This window comes from Labrus bergylta, chromosome 1 (assembly GCF_963930695.1).
Source record: "Labrus bergylta chromosome 1, fLabBer1.1, whole genome shotgun sequence".
NCBI classification, from domain to species: Eukaryota; Metazoa; Chordata; class Actinopteri; order Labriformes; family Labridae; genus Labrus; species Labrus bergylta.
Genome location: NC_089195.1, coordinates 19,534,123 through 19,560,762, shown reverse-complemented (window position 1 = coordinate 19,560,762; position 26,640 = coordinate 19,534,123). Strand labels below are relative to the sequence as shown.

General features: G+C 39.0%; 1 protein-coding gene across 2 annotated transcripts in view; it reads right to left on the bottom strand.

Moving 5' to 3' along the window:
• Window positions 1-26,640, bottom strand: part of LOC109991487 (protein ELFN1-like) — a 129,967-nt gene that overhangs the window by 9,758 nt on the left and 93,569 nt on the right. The gene's annotated exons all lie outside the window — the stretch shown is intronic.

The window sequence follows — 26,640 nt, the reverse complement described above, 5'->3', positions numbered from 1 at the left end:
TGAATACTCATACAAGTATTTATTGAAAAGGCCAATTAGCTCAAGCTGCTACAAATATACAAATACAAAACAAACATCTGCAAATCTTAAAATAAAACCTCACAGGCTGCTGTTGCTGAACACGCATACACTTGCACATAAAATACCTCCCCCCAACCACCACACACACACACAATGTATTTTTGCCCCAACATTAGCCTCAGGGTCTTGAGAGGCCTGGGCTAAGAATTACCATTACTCTGATACTGTATCTAATTAATTAATGTTCTATACATAAAACACTTCCTGGGGAAAAAGAAAACAGCTGATGTCTGATGGAACAGATCAGAGCGAGAGGGAGGAGGTGAAAAGAAAGAGTCTCGCAAAGAGTTTGTAGAGTGGTGAGAAAATGTAGGATGAGAAAAAAAGTTGGTGTTAGAGAGTGGTGAGGAAAGATGTTTTTTTGGGGGGAGAGATAGTGAAATGGAGCAACATGTGCAGTGATTCTGTGAGAAAAAGAGGAGGCTAGGCGATACGGATGTGTGTGTGTCTCTGTCTGCAGACTCTGCTAGAATAGTGGCTACCTCTTCTCTTCAAGAGTCCTTCCCTGAGCTCTAAGAGAGCAACAAACAGGATGTAACATCACAGGAGTGAGGGAGGAGTGGGGCAGTGCAAAAGGACTTCATCTCCTCTCAAGCCTTTAGCAGTTTTTGGCTGTTTTTGTCTTATTGACTACTAATGAATAGCAAAGCAGATAGGTGCTGATGTTTCTTCTGTAGAGGGGAAGATCTTCTTCCCTGTGATGTCATGATGCATGACCAACTACCTCCAGGCAAACACCTACATTGACACCAAGAGTCCTGGGGTTCCCTGGTTGTGTGGAACAATGGCCCATGATCTGGGAACAAATACAGACAGCCAAAGCAAACAAATCAGATCTCTGTGAAGTTTGCCTGGACCTAGCAAATGCAGATACAATCATGCATCCAGAGACTACAGAAGGAAACTATATTCAACAGCTTCCATGTCAAAACCCAGGAGATCTCGACTGGCGCCAGCATGGCCAGCAATACACGTGACGTGTCTCTTGAAAAAAGGAATAACAACAGGCAGTCTCATCTCTTTCGGAGAGTCAGGCCGCTTCCTGTTTACTACATAATTGGTTGCTCAGCTGACTTCTTTTACTGTTTTATGTTGGCTTTTTTGCAAATGTTTTTAAAGACAGTCAAAAATGTAGAAATGAAACAGACATTTCCTTTTTTTTTCTCAAAAGATCTACCAACCCTGTCTAGAGAAAGTTATTGAATCACGCAAAACACAATTGGACAAGATTGTGAGTCATCTATGTTATTGCCAATGTCAGTGTGATGAAAAGTACCCAGACAACAAAAGAAACCCAAACCCTCTGATTTCATCTCGGCACCCTACATCACAAAATATACACTAGCTGATGTGAGTGTTTGTGTTTGGGCTTGCATAAAGGCTTTTCCTGCCAGTCAGCAGAACCTTTAACTGATGGTTAGACTTCCTCCCACATAGCATGAGACAAACTACTCAGTTTGGCCACCAGAGAAAGGGTAGGAACTGCTGCCAGCTACACGCACCAAACAAAGAAAATAACAGATGCACAGGAAATGCCCATTCTGCTGACCAAGGATTAAGCTGGGGTAAACAAACAGTTTAGATTGGAGAACACGAGGCTGTAAAAAGGATGCAGAGCAGCCGTGGAGACAACTTAGTGTCAGTAACAGCTGATTTCTGCCTGAACTCTTTTTATACCGAGGTAAGTGACATCGGCTGCAGGACTAAAAGTAAGTAATAGGAGTGCAGAAAGAGATTTCGTCCCAGTAACCAGCTTGCACTTGACCTCCTTTTGTTGTAAATACTCTTGTAGGGTAGAATGAGATATGCGCACAAGAGTCTGTCGGCCTCTTTTACATTTTGCATCATTCATTGCCTTTGCCCGCCGCCCTCTCGCTCAACTCAACTGTTCTCACTGAGAACAACCAAGTGGAATATTCCAGCACTCAGCATCACGACCAGCTTGCTTTCCAGTCGTGTCACACTCAAAGATTTATGGGGTACAAAACGTCATATGGGGGAAGATTGGACTCTAACCTTGCTTCACTGAAAGGTTGACAGTTATGGTGTCATGGCCGTGACATTTATAGGATGTATGTGTCTATGTACACATTTTCCAAAAAAAGGGGGAGAAAAACTGGAGAGTGTTAAGAGTTTGGCTTGTTGCAACACTGTTGCATACAAAAACAGTAATGTGTGGTACATTTCTCACACTCTGCTCAACAGAAGGGTACTTAGTCTCTGAAGAAGTGATTTCATCCTCTACAACAACCCCATTGTTATTTAGATCTTCTACACACCCATACACACAGTCAAAAGTATTTAACACTCCAGAGTTCTTTGACTGAATCTTAAGACAGATTATTGAATACACTTGTTGATCATACCCATCTCACACCTGAAGCACAGAAGAATGAACAGCTGCAAAATGTGGAAAGATAATAAAAAACTTTCAATCAAAAATGGAGCAAAAGGTTTCAAGCTTCTGCAACACATAATAACATCTGTATTGTATTTCCAATGCTTCTATCGCAGATCTCTGTGTGTCAAAAGTATCTGGGATCGAGGCAAAAAATTGAATACAAATATTCTATCCTGCTAAGAAGTGTTGCAGCTTTACTTTCTACACCTGCCAAGAAAGCTTCTCTGAGTCTATTTGTTTGCTACTTCACAGATTCTTATGACATCTGGTTAATATTCAGGTCAAGGGCTAAGATTTTCATTTTTTTACAGGGTTAGTTGAAAATTCAGAACGGGTTTCCCCTGGTTTTAATATCTTGTTTGTTGTTGAAGTGCTTAAATATAAATCCAACAAAGTCTTTGCACTTTGATGCAGTTTCAGGTGCTGGTTTTCCTGTGTGTTTTTCAAGGAATCCACTCTCTTCCTTATTGGCTTAGGTTTGGTGTCTTGTGTTTTCTTATAAACTGTCTCCATACAGCTGTTCAAATATATATAATGCTGCTATGGCCAAAAAGGGTATTCTAATACATACAAAAGAAACAGCTTGTGTTAAACTTTCTGCCCGACAAGATCTATGCTCAACATCAAATATAGATAGGCTGCACACATTGATTTCCCTATTTTCTCTGCTGGAATCCTTGGCTACATTCTCTAGCACTTGAAACACTGTATTTATATATGTAAGCTCGATTATCAAGATGAATTATTATAAATCACACTCTCTGTTGCATGAAAGCATATCTGCGTGTTTGCTTCTGCATTTGTTCCTGTGTGTATTCGACAGAACATGCATTGGAGTGTGCGTGCACAGAGGAGTGCTTGGAAACAAACAAACAGAAACAAAAGCGTTTCATCTCCCAGCCCTTTGTCCCATTAAAGACTCAATTTGAACGTATCAGCAAGATAAGGACGCGCTTTGTGCCTTACAGCACCTCATATAAAAACAAACTTGGCGCTAACAGAAGAGCAAGTTCATTTGCTATTTAAACAACGTGCATGCTTGGTTGTAAAAATTACAGCTGCGTAAGTTTGAATAAAGGAAAGACTCCTGCGTAACATGCCAAGAGGCTTTGCGTCGGGAATATGATTGGGTCATAGATCACTATAATTACACTGAGGTCTGACACAATGGTTAGCTAACATTAGTATTAGCTAGGAATTTGGGCTTTGAGATTCCAGACCAGAGAGGTTGTCAGAAAAAGCTACCTTTTAAATATTACTATTCAGCCAAAGTTCAAAAGATGAACTTGAAAGTTGGTTTGTTAACTGTTAACACTGAACCCTTTCCCATGAATAAATCCTTGATGAGTGTGGCCAACCTGGTGGTTGGTTTCAACTCTTGACGATGATTGTGTTCCTTTCTCCTGCACTACCTAATCTCAACAGTTTATGAGTGATGGACAAAAGCGTGTAAATCAATTCCAAGTTCTTATAAATCTGATATTTCCCAAAAGAGATTTCATACCCACACACACAACACATTTTCATCCAAGTCTTAAACCCTACAGTGTTTTTTTTTTTTTTCTTCAGAGTGAGTGATGAAAAGCACTTAGGAGATGGTTTTTACTCCTGGGCAGGTTGTGAGCGAGGCAGAAAAATGAGCACATTAAAAACAGGCACACATACACACATACAGTACATGGCATAAAGAAACAGACACCCACAAACACACCCACACACGACACACAATCTCAATATGCAGTGGGGCGTCACACACTCCTCCATTACTATTCCATACCCGAGTAGAAAACAGCAGCACCCAACAAAGCTGTAAGCAGCCGTCTACAGAAAAATGATGATGAAGGTGAAGGAAAAGCAGGAAGATAAATTACCCTTGATGCCCAAATGCAGCTCTCCTTATGTGTTTGTTGGAGACTGTAAATCCTTACTCTGCGTCTAAGAGAGAGTCCTTTGAGAATTAAATAATGATAAAGATAAAGGCAGCATGTTTTCCTGTTCTATCCACTGCTATTGGATGAAAAAATGACTGCAGTCAAATCTGTTTAAAGTCAAAAGACTATTACTTTAAGGGTTATATGAGATCTTATCACATTGTTATGCTATTGAAAGTCTAAATTTTCATGCAACATCTATTTAATGTATGTCGGCCATTTCCAAGCATGCCTGACTAAAGATTAACACTTTTCCACAGGATACACTTTATTTATACACTGCTTAGAGCAATTTAGAGTTACTGCAAATGCAAACACAACATTTCCTGTTTCTAGAATGTATCTTCAAAAGCATTCAACTGATGAAACATTTACTGATTTTTTTCTGTTATTTCTTTGTTGATTAATTTTAAATTTGCTGTGGGAATCGGACAACAATGGAGCCAAAGTGAACTTCTAAATGAAGATCTGCAGGTGATTGCCTTCACACTTCCGACTCATCAGATTCCTTCTTCATGTTTTCTGCTGTTGTTTGGGGAGAAATTGCACAGCATGAGATCAGATACACAGCTGCAAATGTTTTTGACAGACTTGTTTATCACAGCAACATAAGTTGTTTTATCTGCTCTGAACACAGATACAAAAGTATGTCATTCTTGACAAGCAGCTGCTGAGGGTGAGTTTGCTTTGGTTCAGCTTGAACACTTTCTTATTGCTTTAACCACAGGCTTCTGCCAAAATCAACAAAGACAACAAGGGTAACAATTTGAAGTAAAAAGTCAAACCAAATTAAATTCACTTTTTCAAGGAATTCATCTTTATTTTACTTTGTAAAAATAAAAGTTGAATTCAAGATGTATTATTTTATGCCATATTAGTGCTACCTGCAGAATTATTCTTCAGGGTGTTAAATGTTTTGGCTCCACTTGCCAATGTTGGTCGGCCAACAATAATTAGTTTGATGCAATATCCGTGCATGCAGACATAAGGTTACAGCCAGCACTCATTATGGGGAAATAAACTCTGACTTGGTGGTTAGAAACCTTGTCTTGTCTCACTCTGAATTTTTCTTTTTGCTGTTTGTTTATGATTAGAAAACTCATGTATGTCACTCCCTGCCTGGACTTCATGTTAGTTACTTTTTATATAAGTTGAATTGGGTCATTTATATTACAAAGAACTGAAGTTAGGCCTACAGCTCTAGCAATGAGTTTCTACTGTCTTGCATTAAAAGGACCTATTAGAAAGTTTGGAACCATGACCATAATGTTACTCGAAGTGGGAACTATAGGGCTTAAGCTGGGACACTAATGACTGTTTAGCTTCTATTTTCTGACTTGCTTTGTTCCGCTTTCTAAGCAAAATACAAAACCTCTAAAGCACAATAAGAGGGACTACGTCACCTCTATCCAGCTGTCATGGAGAGATAGTCTATGCACTGAAGAAATTCATAGTATTATTTCCAATCAAAAAATTGTTTTCGGCTGTCACAAAAACATATATACTCATTTATATATAATATACATATATAGTAGTGAGTATATTAAACCAAATTTAAAACAGTATACTAAAACAGTTGCTCGACTTACACAATCATAGAGGAATGAGGGCCATTTTCATTGGCTAGGTTATTAGCATGAAATGTAAATAAATAAAGCTTACCATTTTAGTACAGAGCCGTCTAACTAAAGATAGCATTGACTTTGATTAAAATGCTTCAATATAACATTATTGCAATAACATCAATTATAATAAGATAAATCATTTTAATTAATAAATGTTGGCCAAATACATAAAATAAGTAGCAAACTACTTTTGTCGTTTTGCTGTAGCTTAGTTTGCAACATTTCTCCTGGGGATTGTTTTAGTGTAGTGAAGTTTATAGTGTAACTATAGCTTAAACACAAGTAGCTTGCCTAAAATACCAGTAGGAGGTCTGAGCTTTGCTCCAGTGGGTAGAGCACAGCAGTTCTATGATCTATGTCAGCTAATCTTGCTAATATAAGGATAATTTATGTTAAAAAATATATGAACTCGTAAGTGTGCACTGTAACAGTTTTAGTCTAACTTTAATGTTCTTTTAACTGGGAAACATTCTCCCACTGCCCTGCAAACACTCTCACAAACAACCTCTTAATGCTGTATGTATCCTAAATTTCACAGGGCTATTTCAGGGTTGCTCTCAAATAATTTAGATATTTATGTAACTCAGAAATGTGGATGTAAGTAGAGTACAGTTTTTCCCTTTGTTGCCTCAAGCCCTGACAGAGACGTGCAAGAAAGTCTTTATGATACTTTGAGTTCATCGTGCAAATTTGTCTGCTTAAAGGCTTGAAAATTTAGAAACTCATTTCTCTCCCCGAGTTCAAAGCCTTCACTGGAGCTGTGAGACATGAATCCATGCAAGTTGTCTTCACTCTGAATGTGTTGTTGGGTTTCGTTTTTTTTTTTTTTTCCTTTGAAGGGGGGTGGGGGGGGGGGGTGGTTAGCGCTCTGAGTTCTTTATCTTGAACCTCCACACTTAGCCTCCACCTATATTAGTCGAACAAAAAGTAAATTGAAAAGTGAAGTGAATTCCCTTTGCCAGGGTTTTTACTATGAAGCATATTGATTCCCTGGGACAGGGATATGTCAAACTGTGGACAAGCTTGTGAAGAATTAATCTATTCTCTGTGTCTTGGGAGCTCACATCAAACCGTATTACGCAGTCTGTTCGGGGCAGTACGAAACAACCCCCCCCCCTGGTGTATATGTGCACTAACGCACGCACTTAACAGGGCACAAATGACACAGGAGATTTGTGCAATCGATAGAAGTGAGTCATGTGAATTAGATTAGATTACAGAGCAAAGACAAGTGAGGAGGAAAGGAAGAAAGAGAAGAGGAGAAGAGTTAAAAGAAGGCAGATCAAAAAGCAGCTTGCTCGGGGGCAAATACAACTACACCTCTCACGACAGGAGACACAGAGCGAGTTTGCATCTGTCTGTCGTCCAAATGATTCAAAGACGTCCAGCCTAATTTGTTGTGGCTCCCACTTCGACCCATCTCCTCTCGTCTATTTTACAACCCCCCCCCCCCCCCCCCCATCAGAGTGATTGACTTTTATGGAAATAAGGCTTAGAGATCACACAAAATCACACATCCCTGATGGAGTAATGTTGTTTCTTTCACCCCAAACACCACCTAAGAGATTTCAAAGGGGGAGAGTTGTTGCTGTTTCAGTGCATGGGTTGAGTTTAGGGGGCTCGACGTCCAGACTCAGAGTGATGGACGTTTCTATAAGAGATATGGAAACATGGGGCGTGACGGACATTTCTATTAAATAAATATTCCACTGCCTGCAATGCAGCCTGTGGTGTTGACAAACAAAGAGAGAGAGCAGGAAATGTTCACTGCTGTGTGGAATGGGAGGGGAACTGGGAAAAATAAACTACTAATGCAAGTCCTTATATGTTTTATTTCTTTGCTTTATTCATCTCTGTCTTTTCGTGTGACAGTCTCCGTGTCTGTCCATCTGTCTCTTGGTATCTCTCTGTCTGTGCAGTGCGCCGGGTTATAACAGAATAATAGGCATCGCTGATATAAATCTCTTTCCCTTGGCCCTGCAGGGTCCGCTTGTCACTCCCCTGCAGAGAGACTTAAACATGTGAGATGCCATGGATGATCCTCTGTGGTGAGGCAATGTATGGTTACGTAATGTGTTTAGTATTCAGGGAGCAGAAGAGAGAAAAGAAGAGAATGAGGATGGAGGAAAAAATAGGAGGCAGCAATGGAAAAGCAGTCAGAGCTTCATGACAGAAAGTAAAGAGAATGAGGGCAAGACCAGAGAGGGAATATGTCGTTGGTGTTCTCAATGTTGTGTGTTTTATGGTGAAATGGAAAATAGATATCACTCTCATCACTCTTGTTCTACTGCTTTCAATCATTTCACGTGATCCCTATTAACTAAAGAGTTTGCTTGTTAGGTTAGCAAGTAAGGACTACTCAAGACAAGCTACTGAAAGAACTACTGAAAGAGATGTCTGTTTCTAAGGTCAAGAATGAGAGCTGAACCTAGACGATAAAAAAAATGCTCAGTATTTATTTTCAATCAGTTGATATTGTACTTTGCATATGAAAGTACCAATATGTAACTCTGACACCTACGTTTATAATTGGTACTGCAGTTCCTAGAGTTGACAGACATGCGGTTAGCCATGTTGTGGATATGGAAGCTTGTTTAGCCAGCTCTGCATCGGCCTTGAAACCTTTCTGTATTCTAACCTCTCTTCATTTTTCAAACATTTCCAGTCTTTGAGCTTATTAGAATCAGGCTGAATCAATTATATCTGAACCAGTTCGCTCGCCTGCTTCCATTGCCGCAACACCTGTTGGTTTGCCATTTGCCTGGCAATCTGAGGGTTGTCCAAAACAGCCTTGTGGAGGTGCCTCAAAACCGCCAACCTTCCCAAGTAAAAACAAATCCAGACCATCCCGGACCAGAAACTAAGATTTGCTGCACCAATTAAAATGTCAAACCATTACAAACATATGTCTGAGTGACATGAAACAAAGGTTTAAATGTATTCATTTGTTTGCTCTTTTAGTCGTATCGCACCACAAATAAAAGCCTTTTTCAAAACTCAATTTAAAAAAGGATGAAGACAAATAATGAAAACACTGGTACTTAGTAAATATATCAATTCTTTTTCAGGATGAAATTCTACAATTTCTAATTGATGTTTAAAAATGTTAAATGTATTCCATGACTATGACTTAACACTGAACTTGTCCATAAATACTCTGGAGGCTCAGTAAAGCTGCTGAGAGGCAAAGCTTGTGTCAGATGTGATACAGACCGCAGTGTTAATGGTGTGGAGTGTAGGCTTACGTCAGGAAATTACCACCATCACCTGACACAACACCTCTCCACAAGCTCACACACAAACACAAGTCTGGACAGAAAAACAAACGCGTACACAGGTGTGATATCAGTGTGTGTTTGTGTGTCTGTATCTCTCTCACTCTCTGAGCAGGCAGTAGGCCAAAGAGGCTTTTAACACGCTTAATGGGATTTCACACTCCGAACTACACACATCCACACAAACCCGCGGACCCACACACACTAATGTTGAAGATAAACATGTCTGAAAGCTATGTGTGATCCCAGACAAATACACACACACACACACCCTCACATGCACACACTCTGATATAAGGATTTGTCAGGCTCCCACATTGTACACATGCAAATCTAATGGACTTCAGTATACACACACACACACACACACACACACACACACACACACACACACACACACGCACGCGCACGCGCACACCACACACACACACACACACACACACACACACACACACACACACACTAGTAAATGATAAGGTGCTCATTTGTGCTCAAAGATGCAGTATACACCTGCCAGACACACACAGGCAGGTGTATCCTTTGTACAAATCTGCCATTATACTTCCATCCAACATATGTGCTACATTACTGCTGCAGCAGTCATTATCACCTGTTACTCTTTATGTGAGCAGACTAAAAAAATCAAGCTTTTCCGTGTGAAATGCTTCTTGCCTGAAGGGCTTGAGAGTCATTTGTAAGACTTTTTTTCTTTTCCTTTTTTTTGCAGGAGAGGGCAGTTGAAGTAGCACCAGATTCACAGCAGTTACTACATATCCCAGTAGTGACTCAGAAATGTGTCAAAATGTTCAGAGAAACTTTCCAAACTGCTCCTGCAACGCAATCCATTTCTCCACTGTTCATTTATTGCTTTGCCAATACATGACTGAATACAATATGTCTGGCGGAGCTTCAGAGTCACAGTACAGGGAGCCTAAAGTGCTTCATAAAAGCAGGGAGAATGGTTGTGTTGTGGGGAACCAATGCGTGTTCGGAACATGCTGAACAATACTGATCCAGAGCAAAAAGGAGAAGAAGAAAGGGTACCAAATGCTGCAGGAGCAGTGCGAGACATTTTTATGAGTTGGGGTCAGTGTTGGAATGAATTGTAAGAGCCAAATTACACAGTAGCAACACTTCAGATCCAAATCAACTCTTTAAAAACTCTTTCACCTCTTCAGTGAATAACTCTGTCTGTGGATGCATTTGTCCATTTTGATTTTATTTTGAAAATGTAAAATTAAGTATGACAGAGAAAGGCACCATGCAAAACAAATTGTCAATAATTCGGATGAACCAATTTACACATATGGGGTGGCAGTAGCTCAGTCCGTAGGGACTTGGGTTGGGAACCGGAGGGTCGCCGGCTCAAGTCCCAGCACGGACCAAGTCCAGGAATTGGTCTGGTAGCTGGAGAGGTGCCTGAGCACTGCTGAGCTGCCCTTGAGCAAGGCACCGGACCCCAATCCCCTCGCGGGATTAATAAAGTATAAATTATTATTATTATATATGAAAAAGAGGAAGAACTATAAACTCGTTGAAACCCGCCCTATACTCAGTAATTGATCATTTTCTCCTCATCTTCCTTTGATGAATAAACCTACATGTATGTACATTCATTTTCTCAGACTTGTGTTAATATTTAATATAATATTAAAGAGACGCCTTTTGTCCAGAGCAGTGCAACTGTATTGGGTACATCAATAAGGGAGCTTTCATGAAGAGGCAAATTCATCTTGAAGTCATTTCACAAATTGAATTGAATGAAAAGCCTTTATTGTCATTCTGTAACAAGATTTAAAAAAATATTTCCTCTCCTGTTTGTTGAATAAAAGTATAAAGGATACACTTGCTTACAGTAATGAAAAACATTTGCACAGATATGCAAATTCCATACATAGCATCACACTTAACATACACATATACATACACATGACAGAGTAAAAGTGCTGGAGTAGTTAATACATTTCCTCAAAGTTGCTGATCTTTATGACAACAAGAGCAAGAAAATCTTACATTCAAGGAACTACAGTCTTGCTTTGTCTGGAAATGCCCTGGTGTACTTCTGGTTTTGTTAGGGCTGTGGCTCTTTTAATTGCTTCCTCTTACTGTGCTGTTTTCTTTTAACATGTTTCATGACACCAGACTGGAGAATAGGAACCTCAGAAAGTTTAATCTGATGTGTGTAATTCACATGAAAGTAGTAGATGGAAAACCAAGCTGCTAATGCTGGGAAAAGGGAAGGTGAGATTTGGAAGTGCCAAAAATGGCACAATGGTTTATGTTTTATACAACTGACATATTCTAGTTAATTGAAGGCTTTAACGTTGTCTTATACACTATGCAGCATAGTTAGTGTCATGGTTGCCTTCAGTGACAGCTGGATGCAGCTAGCTGTATGCTGCCAACACGGCTAATACGTTAACGGCTAAAGGACAAAAATACTTCTTAGTGTGCCATTTATTGAAATAACTGACCATTCAAGATGTCTTCACTCCAGTTTGTCAAAGTGATTGAAATGATAGTTTTTAACTAATCTGGCATTTGAAATAATTATCAGTTATTGGTACGTGGTTATCTCTCACTGCAAAGATTTCACGTCAATAACTGCAATGCCGATATTAAGTCGGCTCTAGTCAAACCTGTAGATGAAGGAAAAAAAGCTTTCAGAGACAATTTTCAAGCCCACAGTGATGACTGGATATTACAAGATGGATTTTTTTCTTGAATTATTATTTGAAGAGCCCATCTGTTTTGGCAGATGAAAATCTGAATTATGTGTGTCATACATCAATCCGGAGTTCCTCTAGAAAATAGCCTCCAGACTTTTGAGTGAAGTGGACTGAGTTCTTTTCCAAACAAGCAGCCCCCATGCAGTTATTGTTTTTTTCAGGTGTGTAGTAAAATATACCTCTTCACTGAGAGCGTGAGTGAGAGCGAGTAAGCGAGTGAGTGTGTGTGTGTGTGTGAGTGAGTGAGAGAGTGAGTGAGTGAGTGAGTGAGTTAGAGTTATAGAAACAGAGCTTATGAGCTCTGGTAGGTGGAGCGTGTTATGGCCTGTCTGAAAACTTCTGCAAAGTTTGGCTTTAGAACTTCAACAGAAAAATGTCTAAAGCTACAAACAATAACTCAGAGAGGACAACATAAGTATACTCTAGTATCTCTCTCTTTCTCTCTCTCTCTCTTTCTCATACACACAAACATACACACACACACACACGTACACGCAACTGTCTCAGTCTGGAAGGTCGACATGTGTCCCATGTCGATGTGTCCTTCGGCAAGACACTTAACCCCAAATGTCTCCTGCTGCTGCGACAGCCACGTTTGACATATGAATGGATTAGTTAATGCTTAATGGACACTTTACAAAGTGACATCGGTGTGTGAATGTGGTGTGAATGGGTAAGTGTAACCTGTGGTGTAAAAAACACTTTGAGTAATCAGAAAACTACAAAAGCTCTAGTCCGTTTACCATTTACACACTGAGCTAATGAACAAATAAACGAACATAAACACACAAACCACCAATATGACATTTTTCCCACTGACGCGCTCTGGTAAACACATTATGCTTAAATTCATACGACCAGTGACCGTGCCACCTGCATGTTTGTGTGTCTGCAATGCATGCCTGTGTTGTGTGTGTGTGTGTGTGTGTGACTGATTTTGGGAGGTCGAGACTAATGGAAATGCTGCTCCCCTGTTATGCAGGTTCCTGCTGGGCTGACAGACTACAGAGACAACCTCTCCTGTGATAGTGGGGACAGAAATTGAGATAAATGATAGAAATAAGGGAACACTGTGGCAAAAACTTTTATTTTATTTTCGTCTCTCACACCTGTTGCTTGCTTATAAAACAGCACAAAAACAGCTCCTGCTGTGTCCCTTAACTCCCTAATAGTTTTACTTTATAAACCCTGTGCATAGCCTCTGTGCCCTGCCTGTCTGCACCATGTGTCTGATCTAACTTTAAGCTGTTTATTGGCACTCACTGATGATGTTTCCTCCTGTCTAGAGAGGGGCACCTCAAGAGTGGTGGCCAGGGGTGGCATGGGCCTCTCTTGAAATCTGATAAGCTGTAAATAAATACAAATGCACATCTATTTCATAAGACAGGTTCTTAGGAAAGGAATGCAGCCTTAAAGATTTGCAAGCAAACTCTTGAACACTGTCTAACTTGCAAAACACTTACTAGCCATGTTTGGGTACTCAGAAATTAATTTGCATGTATGCACAAACTTCTTGCCAGCCCTGCATATATCAGTGCCCAAGGTGGGCCAGCCCAGTCAGAAAGTCTAGACAAGATCCTGTGTCTAAATTCTTGCTTGTGTTGTACTTACTCTCATATGTTCGTCGCTTGGGACAAAAGCATTCTGCTAAATGAAATTTTAACATTGTAATGAAAGGTTATGTAAACTATGCAAACATATTTTCCATGATCACTTACTTAAAAAGTGTTGGTTACATAACTCATGTACATATATAAGTAATTATTTTAAAAATCAACAACCATGATATTTTTACCATACCTAACCAAGTAGCTCTGGTGCATGAGCATAAAATGTCATGTTCAACATTTGCATATACTGTATATACACACATATAGCACATACACATAGCTACATTACTTAGCATACGTTTAGATATATTTGGTGCAAAGAACAGCAACACAACATAAATACTGACTTACAGAAAGCTGCTTTAGTCGAAGACTGAGTAACATCAGACACAAAATCTGTGTGTTCTTCCTAAGCGGATGATTAACAGTAAGCTGACATTTATCTGTCATTGTGTCATTTTTAAAGCTAAAGAGGTCAGACAGGGGTAAAGAGTGAAGTTGAGGCCGAGCAGGTGAGGGGGGCCTGCCAATCATTAAAAAAGCCAAAAACAGTTATGTAAAGGTTTATTTATACTGAGGCAGAATTGTTGTGAACACTGTAAGCAGGAATATTGAAATAGATTGGGAAATTTCACAAGGTTTTTTTTTTTTATCCATGGAGGTAAGCAGGTTATCAGTTATTTTGGAAGTTGTGGCAAAAAGTGCTGTACACACAAGCTGGACAATACAATTGGTAGCAAGCAGTTTAACTAATTAAGAGTTTTCATAATAGCTTGGTGTGAATTATTGTTTGGAACCCAAACTATCAAGTGTTGGAAGATTTTTAAGTACATAGAGGAATACCATTTTGCTTAGTAAGACATGTTCCTCCTCTATGCCATTTATCACCAGTCCCTACAGATTTATCTTGGACCAGTTGGATGAGCCCAAATGCAAAGGTAAGGGTGTCTATTTTATTACACTTCTGTTGTTTCTCACTAGTTAACTACTGAATCAGCTAAAGCTTCAGTCCTCTGTCTGTGTCTGTATTCAGGATGCATTCACAAAAAGTTCAAAAATAAATCAGTCCATTTACCTTTTTTGGAGGTAAACTACCAAACACACTTTAAAAGGAATAACATGTTTATACTTTTCTTGTTTTAAAGACATAGCTGAAATACAGCGTGATGCGTTAGTGCGGCTGACAAGAACTTAGCCAAAAAAGCTAATTTTGAGTTCTATTCTAAACTATTTCCTGAAGAGTTGACAGTGAGGATGCACAACAGGCCACAGGCATGCATCTGGTTGTCTTTGTTTTGAGAAAGTCACATTGCAGCCCTGTCTGGTTTGTGCAGCATTTATCAAATTGATAATTTGTTTTTAATGACCTATCTTAACATTTCACCCTATCTATTTTTTATCATTTACTGCCTTCAGTTATGCCCTACAGCTAAATGAATAACAGCAGCTGTCTCTGCAGCACTGTCATTAAAACCAATCTGCAGTTTTTAGTGTGACGCCTAAAGTTGCACTTGGTAATTGTGAACGCTGACTTTCTAGAGCCCTTAATACTGAGTAATCATGTAGTATAATGACAGTAAACTGCACACGGCTGGAGAATACTGGACACGTTCTGTGTGTAAAGTCCAGTTTTCAATGAAGCTCTGACTCATCTCAAGTTATTTAACTTGAGCAGAAAAGCAAAAAGGTCAGTGGACAGTGGATGAATAAATCATTGAGATATTATGTAAAAATCTCAGCCACATCAATTGCTTCAATATGTTGTTGTATTATGCTTTGAGACATCGCTCTGATGCTGCAGGGGGTCACTAAATAACTTTTCTTTCAAAAAACAAAAATACATTAGGGAGACTGACCATTTCCTCTATGACTAAATCAGTTACGATTAATTTTTTCTAATTCTGCTCTACTTTGTGATTTACCTTCATAAAATACCTGTAGTTCTACATCAAAACCTTGTCCTGCTGAGGGCTTATTCAGTTATGTAATCAAATATCTCTAAAGTCCAAGATTAAAAGGATCCCTGCATTATCCAAAACGATCTGTTTTAGACTTGAATTAAGTATTGTCCTCTATGTGTAAATATTATTGAGTACTTTTCTGCATAAAACTGTTGCTGGACTGTCTAAGCAGTGGCTGCAGAACGTCGTCTTAGTGGCATTACAGGACAATCGACTGCTTACTCAAACACACACGCAAACACACACACGCATGCACACGCACGCACGCACACACACACACACGCACACACACACACACACACACTAGTAAATGATAATTTGCTCATTTGACAAATGACAGTTGTGTCAGCAGAAATTGCACATACTGATTTACATTGTTGCAATCCAGCAAAATAAACAAACCGAACTTGAACGCAGGTGTCTAAATAATGGCAGATCTGACTTGAAGAATGATCTTGTTATTTCAGTCTAGAATTTTTAAATTAGCTCGCAGTATATATGATAAAGTGTTTTCTACTTCTCACAAATTTAATAAGAAATTCCAGTGAACAAATAATAAATCTAAAGTAAAGCTGAAATGATGATGCATCAGCTATACACTTCCATATTGTGGGATTAGGATATTGTGGACACAGATTTGAAGTTGGACATTTTTGTTTTAAAAATATTTAGTTTGGGATAATTATAAGGCATTGCAGTTACACTTTCTGTCAACTGTTAATCTACCAGTGCATTAAAGGGGGAAAGTAAAACTGAACTCAGCCTTGTGATACAAATCACAAGATAAAAAGTTAGGAAGTGGACCTTGAACTGGCATACTTTTATTTCTAAAGTCAACAATAAAGTATAACAGTTATATAAATAACAATTTACCTGAAACATGGATCAACATTTCCTTGAGGTTGATTATATAGAGTGCACTGGTTAAAAATCTAGTTAGCTTAACTTAACTTAACCTAATGTATAAAGCAGTTAAAATGCATGAATTCATGGAGGATGACTTATTGCTTTTAGTTTTTTCTTTATTTAGATCCCACTCTAAACAGCAAAGTTCTGAACAAAACAAATTGAAAAAAAAACGTGTTTCTTGCAGCCTGCTGCCCTTTCCTTTCAGTGTTTCTGGTCAGTGCAACAATTGCATCTCACTGTCTGCAATTTCCTTCATTTTACTGTTCTATGGAAATCTCTCCTTTCAATATACACTGATTTCCTGTCTTGGGCTAACAATACAACAATCATATGAGTGCCTGTTGCTTATAGTCAGGGTGTACGAACTTGTATGAGCGGAAGACACAAAATCCTTTTACAAATGTGTTTCTGCTTTTGATTTCAATCTATGTGCGAGGCGGCGTGTGCCTGCTTTGTAAATGTGTGTCTGGATAATGGAGAACCCAGTGATTGATGGAAAGGTTAATCATTCCAGACAGATGGTATGTGCTGCTAAATCAGCATTAGGTGAAGTCAGACTGTGTGTTGGTGTGTGTGTGTGTGTGTGTGTGTGTGTGTGTGTGTGTGTGTGTGTGTGCGTATATCACTGCGTGCATGCCTGTTTAAGCTATAATGAGCTGGTGTCCACTGCTTGATTGGCTGTGAGTGGAGGGGGAAGACTCAGCCTGTGAAGCAACATGGGAACCAGAGGCCTCATTATTTTCAGTGTAAAGAAAAACAGTGTATACACATCCGTAATTCTATTTGTGTGTGTGTGTGTGTGTGTGTGCGTGTGTGTGTGTGTGTGTGCGTGCACGTGTGTGTGTGTGTGTGTGTGTGTGTGTGTGTGTGTGTGTGTGTGTGTGTGTGTGTGTGTGTGTGTCTGACTGAAAGCTGCTCTATGACAGGAGACCAGGCAGGAGTCGAGGTCAACAACTCATCACGCTTGAGCTCCATCCAAGCCTACAGAAACCAGCCAAGGTCATTTTATATAGCAGCTGTGAGTCAGTTGGTGATTAGATTGACCTTATATGTCGAGGGTGAGTGTGTTTGTGTGTAAAAAATCTGATGAGACTAAGTAAACCCTTTGTCTAAGCCTCGTAAAATCTGCTGACCTAAGTCCACTGCGACACTACACTTCCATTTACACATACAGTTTTAATGTATAGCTTGTTGACTTGCAAAGACATGCATTACAGCCGCAGTGCTCCCATGCATTACATACATAAAACATGATTCCGTGTAAACCAAATGCCTTCGCACAAGTTAACTCACACTCAGCCCCCTGTGTCCTAACATGAGAACACACATAAATTCATTCACATGAGATGGAAAGAAGCAGGCAACAAGAGGCAGCCATCACACTGCGATAAATGTGTTTAAACATCTTATATACACAGAAATACTCTCACACAAACACACATGCAGTGACAGAAGAGGACGGAGCGACAATAGAGGGTTAGTGTTAATTATATGAGAAAAACATGAAGATTTGTGTCAATTCAATGAAAACACTTATGTATTTGAAATACTGAGATTCTTGATCTGTTCACAGATTTTCTGATACATTTTTTTTTCCTTTGCGATACTCACTCATTACCTTGACATGTCAGCCTGTACCCAGTACTTACAGTAGTTTGATTTAGAAATATTATATTGGTGAGGAAGAATTGCTTGCTAATATTTTGTTAGCTTTGAGTAACAGTACACCTAAATGTTATCCTATCATTGACTATCATCCTCATCGCAACCAATTGCGATTCTGATTCATAGTCAGTATCCATGGCTATTACTGATGAATCATCTTTCAACCAGAAGGTCGGGATGCGATCCCAGCTCCCTGTTACTGTCAATGTGTTCTTATATGCAAGACACTTAAAGTGATACTTCACCCATTTGCATTAAGCTTTGTATCATTAGAAACCTGGTAGTATTTTTGAATGGTCGTGCATCCTGCCCTCATTTTCCCGAGACAGGAAATCTTTGTATTTCTAATTCTGAAAAGGAGTTTCCAATTACACAAAAATGTTCATTTTGCGTCATCGGAAGCTGTTGCGGTTAGCAGGGTGAAACTACAACGCTAGTTCCTCATATTTTCGACCACTGAAGCTACAGACCAATCACAGATCAGTGGGTGGGAACTCACTCCCAGAATCGAAACTTAACGTCCGCCATATTGCTTGGAAGCTTTGCTAACAGGCTCTATGGAGAAAGATGATAATGGCAAAAAAATATAAATATAGTGGTGAGACAGCTGCTGTCGACAGGCCGGTCTTGTGTCTTGGCAGCCGCTAGCTGCTTCATTTAAGTAAACCTGACCTTAGTGGGAGTGGCCTGCGATGCTGTGCATTCTGGGATTTGGTGTCTTTCATCCACATGGGCCAAAAAGACACTTTCTGCCTTTTCACGGCCAAGAAGGCCCCAACTTCCAAATTTATTTCACATTTCTACTACATATATGACCCAATGTCAATACAGATTCATGTTTCAACGGGTGAAGTATCCCTTTAACCCCAAATTGCTCCTCCTGCTGCATCAGCGGTGCGTCACTGCATATGCATATTAGTTAATACTGATGGATACTATACCCAGCAGCCTCTGCCATCAGTGTATGATTGGGTGTGAATGGGTAGGTGTGGCATGTGGTGTATAAAGCGCTTTGAGTAGTCAGAAGACTAGAAAAGTGCTACACAAGCTCAAGTCCATTTACCACTCATATAATTCTTATAATTCATATAATTTTCTTGTCTGCAACCTTCACTTATGTGATTTACTCTGACCAGCGTCAATAGTAGACTCCACAGGCAAGACAGGCAAAACAAGGTCTGATAAAACCTTCACAGAAGTAAATATTCAGCCCCAAAAGTGCATACAGATGAAGAGCTAGAATACCTGGCAAAAAGAACGGATCATTTTGGTGATGGACCGATTATCACTTAAAATGTATTTTTATGTTCCCCCTTACATATTTGATAGATTTTTAATAGACAATATGTTTGTCACAATGTGGTAGAAACGGATTATCAGCATTGTTTTCCATTATTGTTTTTGCCATTGTAAGTAGCCATGATCCATGGTCCTGGAGCAGCTTTAGATATCAGGTTGGTGTTTGTGTCTAAAAAGCAAATGGCTTCAGCTCTAAAGACCATCTAACTCTGTCTTTTAAATATGACAATCTTTCGCTGGAATTAACTAAGTCACTGTAGCTGCCAATCTATCATATGTTTTTAAAGGTATAGACAGCCCATTATCTTACTTCCTCTAGGGGCTTTGTGCATCTCTAGGAACGAGTACTCTCTCATTAAGAAAAGGTTTAATTAGTTTGGTGTGGAAGAACTTGATTGGCCTGCAATGGGCCCCAGTCTCCACTTAATACAACCCCATTGTTTACTGTAAAGGCCAGGTATGTCACACAACATCATCAGTTCACCTCACTGTCAGACTTGTGGCTTCATGGCATGCCCCCAAATTTGAAAGAAAAGTTTTCCCGGTATAAGGTAGTACTGAAATGTACAACCTGAAGAGGTTAGACAATAATACCACCTGGATTTGCAATCTGAAATTCTCTTTTTGAGCTGTTTAGTGATGTAACTTGTGAACAGACGCTCCAGATTTTGCCAAAATAACACAATGAGACAGTCCTATATTCAAAAGAGATGAGAAATGTGTTCTCACCTCTACTCTTTTTGTAAACCCCTCTGTGAATAATTGCTAACTCAACCAGCAGAACACTATTTGATTGACGTCGGCGAGCGAGCTGGAGGTGCTGCATCAAAGCTTCATTTCCACGGTTACAGTTCCACTCAGACACAACAAGCTGCTAATAATCTGTTTGACCACCGTCACATTTCCCCTACGCTTCATTATTTGTAATGCCTACCTCCTCATATTCTCTGCAAAATGTTTCTGCGACTGAATGCTCGGTGAACATGCACTTATCAAAAGGGACATTCAGCAGCGCTCAGATGAAGAGAAATGCCTGCCACTCTCTCTAAAAACGTATGCTTAAGATAAAGTACAAGCATGAAATCTGCAACAATAACAACTGTCAAATCTGAACAAACTTGTTCATCAAAACAAAGGATCACCACGGAGAGGTTGAATCTCCAGCATGAATCATCTCCTCCGTCAAATCCTATATATCTTCTATTGAGATTTGTTTTTTAAGAGTTGTTTTTTCTTTCACAGATAAACCAGCTGTGTTTCATAAATAAATCCCTTATGAGACTAACATTTATCTTACAAAGAATTTTCTTCATTTTTCTCGCCAGCTCTGACATGCTTGAAAATTGACTTGAACACTTTTAGAACAGCAGATACTCACATTTGACAAACTTCTCTTAACTCATAAGTCACAACTTTTCTTTAAAACATGAAATACAATAAAATACATTTGTATTACAAACACTTCACTCTCTCTGACGATTCTTTTAAATCCTCCCTGATCACATCTCCCACGTGTACACACTGTGTGGTCATGTACCAAAGGACCAGGCTGCTCCAATATCAGCATGTGACCTTTACGTTTGTTTGTATGTATGATCATGTGGCTACTATTAACACAACAGCATGCTCTAGTTCTCACATAGTGGTTGTATTTAAAAACAGAGTTGTATATTTTTTCATGCCAATGTGGTGTCATCAGGGGCATGTCCAGGGGGGACCTGCTCTCCAGTGCAATAGTTTACATGATGTGTCTAGTATTTAAAAGGTATATATTTATTTACTCTGGATGCACAGTTATGCAACTGTTTGCAAAAGACCCATTAGTACTTTACATATATAATTCTGCTTCCCCCAAAGTGGCTAAAAACATCAGTCATTGCAAATCTGAGAACAATTTGAGAATTAAAAGTTTGTACTTTATAGGGACACACATATTTAAAAAATGTCAATCTATCACAATGTTTAAAATAACAATTAAGCTTATTGCCAACATTTTTTTTGTAACTTGTTGTTAGTAGTACCTCTTGAGATGTCATTGTAACATTTCTTACAAACTGCATGTGAGTGATCTGTATCAAAGACCACACTGCCAACCTTTTCATTCACGTTTGACCATAAAAAACAAATCAGAATCTGTCCCGTAGGTCACTTCTTCTGTCGAATAAAAAAAAAAGATTATGTTAATTTTTCCAATTTAGAATTAGGTGACACAATAGATACACATTAGATGCAAGATATGTTACTGTTACTGAGGAGGAAATGCAGCAAAAGCAGCCAATTCATTATCAACACCGTTTTATGGATTCATTTTTAATGACAAGTTGGAGTTAACCGGAAAACAAAGACCTACATGTGAGGTTAATGTGGTGCAGAAAAGAAAGACTTCTGAGAGGCATTTCAACTCTCGCTAATTACAAGTGGTACCTGTGCTAGAATTTGTTTTGAAATTAATGTGAGTAAGTTATTTAAAATCTATTAGAACACAGTGCTAACTTGTTTTATCCTGGCCACTGTTGCTGTGTTGTTATGGTTTGATATCGTTGTTTCCTGTTCATCTTACATCAGATTTTGTCGGTCTTGTGTGATAGGGAAGAGCTGTCATGCATATGTCATATGTCATGCGATGAACAGTACACCCAGTTTGTGTGAGGAGGATTTTGCTTAGGAAATCAGCTGCTTATTGTTGTGGTAATATTTCTCTCTCCATTCTGTTTTCTGGTTGCATTGCTAAGGCTTGATTTGTTTTATAGGCTATAGCTTCTTAGTAAAGTAAGTAAAAGATCTGGATTATTTTTCCACCTCTTTTCAAATATACAGAAACCAAAAATCCTTACAAAACAAAGGGATTTGCCTGAATTGCTGACAACTTCTGAACAACGAGCAGAGCTTTCCCAGGTGAATATTCATGTGTTAAAACATTGTTGAACACTTGAACAAATTACAAATGAAATGTCTCTCAGGACTTACCTCTCAAATAACGTTTAGTGCTGAAATTGAGCTCTTTCTTTACATGCACCTCACCTGCCTCTCTCTGCACAAACATAAAAACTGCACAGCTTATTTTTGGTTTTCCCTCTGCATCAGACGGCCATTGTTTCGGATATGCGTCGAGCTTAGAGTCGGGACGAGGGATTATTCTATTAGTCATTTCTCCTCACCAAAACAAAGTACCAGAGAAGATTTACTGCAGTTTTTATATGCTGGGTGGAAAAGATCTGAGTAGACTGCAGGTTTACAGAGAGGTTTTCTATCACTTTGCATAATCCCGAGAGACATCTGTCTGTGAGCATGAGTCCCACCTTGCAAATTTCACATTTGAAGAATTCAAATCAGACGCTTGAGGACAAGACACACAAACAGACTTTTGCAAACACGTACAGGCAGAGATGCTAATTTCCAGCAGATAATCGGCTATTTGAAGCTAATCTTTGCTGCCTCAGAGAATGTATGCACTTTGAAATCTGATACTACTTCAAATAAGCTATAACTTGTTAATCGGGTGTGCTGTTTTGGAGTTCAAGTGTGTGTACATGTTTGCCTATGTGAGGTAAATCTGATAGAAACTTTAAACTGCAGCTCTGTTTATCTGTTTGTCATTTGTTCATTGGGGTTTTACGTGTTTGTAGAACTTAGATATGAAGCACTTTAGTCTCAAATTATCCAAGCTCAACATGCACACACTTAAATACGCAGACACAAACATACACTCCCATCTGTTTTGCTCCGTCCCTCTCTATTGTTCCTGGCAGATCCTTTGCATATCAAATGCACCTCCCTCAGACTTTGAGATGTTTGTTTTCCTTGTGTTTCCTCTTGTGTTGTGTTTCTAGACGACCGTTTATCATGGCCGTCATATCTTGGATGTGTCACTGAGCACATGCAGCACAGCTGTGTGGGCCCGTGTTCAGTCGAGCAGAAGTTATGCGGCTGATTTTGATCTTCCTTAAACTGTCAGTGGGCTTTTCATTGATTTCTCTCCGTCTATCTGTCTCTCTTTGTACACCTGTCAGCGCCTCGCTGTGGAGACAAATGAACCAGGATGCTGATAGGACGTTCTCAGAATATTTTATCCGAACACACGCATGCTATTGCTTTAGCTAAGTTTAGCTTTTAAAGTGACACATCATTACCAGCCTAATATTAAGGCGTTTTTATAATGGGAGAAAAAATAACAGTATCGCTGCGAGGATTGGCATATTCACTTTCCTCTTCTTCCCTCTGGATCAACAAAGAGGCATCAGTTCTTACACTTTTAAATGTCTTTGTTACACATGCACAACAGTGTAAACTTCAATCCCTCACTCCCAGAGAAGCAGGAGTTATGTTTTGATAAAAAAAAACAACCCATGCTCCTAGTTTATATGAGTAACTGGCCGGTTTTGACCAAATTAGAAGACGATTCTCAGACCTTGACCTTTTTACTCATTCATTCAAAACTCTGCATTACTCCTGCTGCTCCACATGCAAGTCTGTGACGTTGGCTCTTTTTGTGCATCTTTTAAGATTAAAACCTTCGTATGTACGTCAGGAACCCCAAGGTTTGTTTATTGAGTTTATCTTTTTGAATTCATTTTTGATCATTGCTGAGTCATAGAGTTGTGAATCTTTAGTTTTTCTTTAAACAATTGAAGAAAGAATGCTGTCCTGTGCACCTCTCTTTGTGAATCATATTTGGAGAATGATTTACTAAAAGATAAGTGAATGTTATTGCAATTAAATTCCTGAAAAATGAAAGAAGCAGGCAGATTGATGCTTTTCAACTGAAGTTAGTCAAACATTTGAGCACTTCAATAACTTTTCCTTTTAGTTTTTTTCCCTCAATTCTCAACTGAGATGAAGCACATATAATCTGTAATTCATACATTCTGGTGTTCTGGTGTTTCCCTTTTTTCAATGCAGTGTTGTAGACTCCTTTGTTGTGGCTATTGGGACATTCAATCAAATGCATACATCTCCAGATTAACATCAGTTGTAGAATTCTGAGGGAATGAAAAGGTTGTGGGACAGTTACTTAAAACATCTTTATCTCAAGCAGAAACAATCACAGTATAAGAATTATATGTAGATATAAGCAGGAGAGTTACAAGAAGACCGATATTGACAACTTTCCAACTGACTCGTTTCATTCCAATGTTTATTGGAGCCTACATCCAACGTGAGAGCTACAGGACGACTTTAACGATATCACATCAGCCAGAGCTCACTTCTTCCTACTTATCAAATCAACGTCAGACATTTTAATGGAAAGTACTTACTCTTTTGCTCGTCTTCTAGTACATATGTCAGATTAATAAGGAAAGAGGGCCGAAGTCAAGGGGTTGAAAAAAGGGCTTTGAGACAAGACAAGCTGTGTTTTCGCAAAACTAAAAACCTGTTTTGAAAGAATTTAAAAAACTTGCCTTTAAAATATTTGTTTTTAATCCAAAATTCACGTGAAAAAAAAGCCAATTGTATTAAAAAATGGTTTGGATTGATGTTGACCTGCATCAAAAACAGCAACTTTTGTTGCATTTTACAAATCAATTCACAAAATTGAAACAAAACAGCAGCAAGCAGCTATTTACTCCTCAGTTTAAAACTGTCTTAAGAGTCCAAAGTCTTTGGTTTGAAAATAAATCAGATATTATCCCTTTAAGTTTAACACTTTTTTAATATTGTCTACTTCTTTAAGTTAATTTATAAGCGCTTAATTTAAAGCTTATATTAAAAGCTTTGCCTGTGCACAGCCTTCACCACAAATGCACATTGATACTGTTATTCCTCCTCTGAGCATTAACCTAAATACCCGCCATATGTCAGAACATAACTCGCTCCGTCCTCACTCTTGCGTTGTCAGCACACACTTACAGCCCCGCAGCAGCCATTGTATCATTACGCACCATTACGTGCAGCCAGTCATAACAGGCTGCTGATTGATGGCTCGGGAGCTGCTGTAATTCATGATCTGATGTGTCCCATTGCATGTTTAGACTGACAGAGTGGAAAGCGGCTCACTCCCGATGGAATAAAAACCAAGCCTGTGGAATTAAAGAGTGTGAAACTCCTATAACTCAATAAGCAGATTAAAGGGACAATTTGCAGTTTTGGTCCACTGTTAGCTGTGCAGAGAAACACTTTGCCAGACCCAGAACTTTTTGTTTTTACATTTTGCTAAAAAATTAAATAAAATACATGTCAAGTCAGAGCTTGTATTGCCAGATATGAAATGACAAAAGACTGGAATATTTCACATTTACTGTACTGTGAGTTAGTAGTTTTTACTGAGAAGAAATACTTTTAATGCCTCCAACCTATGAAAATATCAAAACTGTTATTGTAAACTTTGGTCTTAAACCCTTAAATATAGTTTGTTTTTCTTCTTCTTAGGTTAAAGTCTTAAAAAAGGTAAGTCAAAGACTGAAGCTCAGATTTGTTATTGTGGATGATACTACTTCAAATACAAAACTGGAGAATGCTGCTGACACCAAAATTGTGTAATCTTGCCAGAGAGTTATTGTTAATCAAGTTATTGAGGAACCTGATATTAAAGTTGTTAGTGCAAATGGATGAAGGTGCACCTAGAGCATAGCTTGTCTCCATTCCCTATACCCCTCTCCTAAAAATAACACTGAATAAAAATATGAAGCCAACATTTTTGTTTTTGCTGCCATTTTTCATTCAATTGAAACTAAAGGCCCATGGCTGTCTTTTTCTGCACACAGAGGGCTTATTTCTGCCTGAATTTTGGTCACAGATTTGTATAAATCTCTGCTTGTAAGCACTTTCTGCTGAGCTAATTTATCGTCCTGACAAGTGTGGCATTTTAAGATGTTTATTAATTACTCTTACACAGGGGCTTCTTCTGCGTGTCAGAATAAAAAACCACACTAAAATATGTGGTTTTATCACATTCTGTTGTAGCATCAACATTTGGAGGAGAGATAATAGGTACGCTGACTGCTTGAATGTCCACCAGAGACCCAGCCAATCAATTAAATGTTCCTATCACTGCCAAACATTTAGCAGTCTCAAGAAGTTTGAAGTTCATCCAACCGGCCTCAGAAATCACAGCCAAGGACCTCCAAATTCTGCAGCTTCACCTAAAAGATATTCTTGGAGCAGCCACCTGGAAAGCTGAGGAGTCATAGTTTGTAAGCATTGGTGAGGCGGACTAC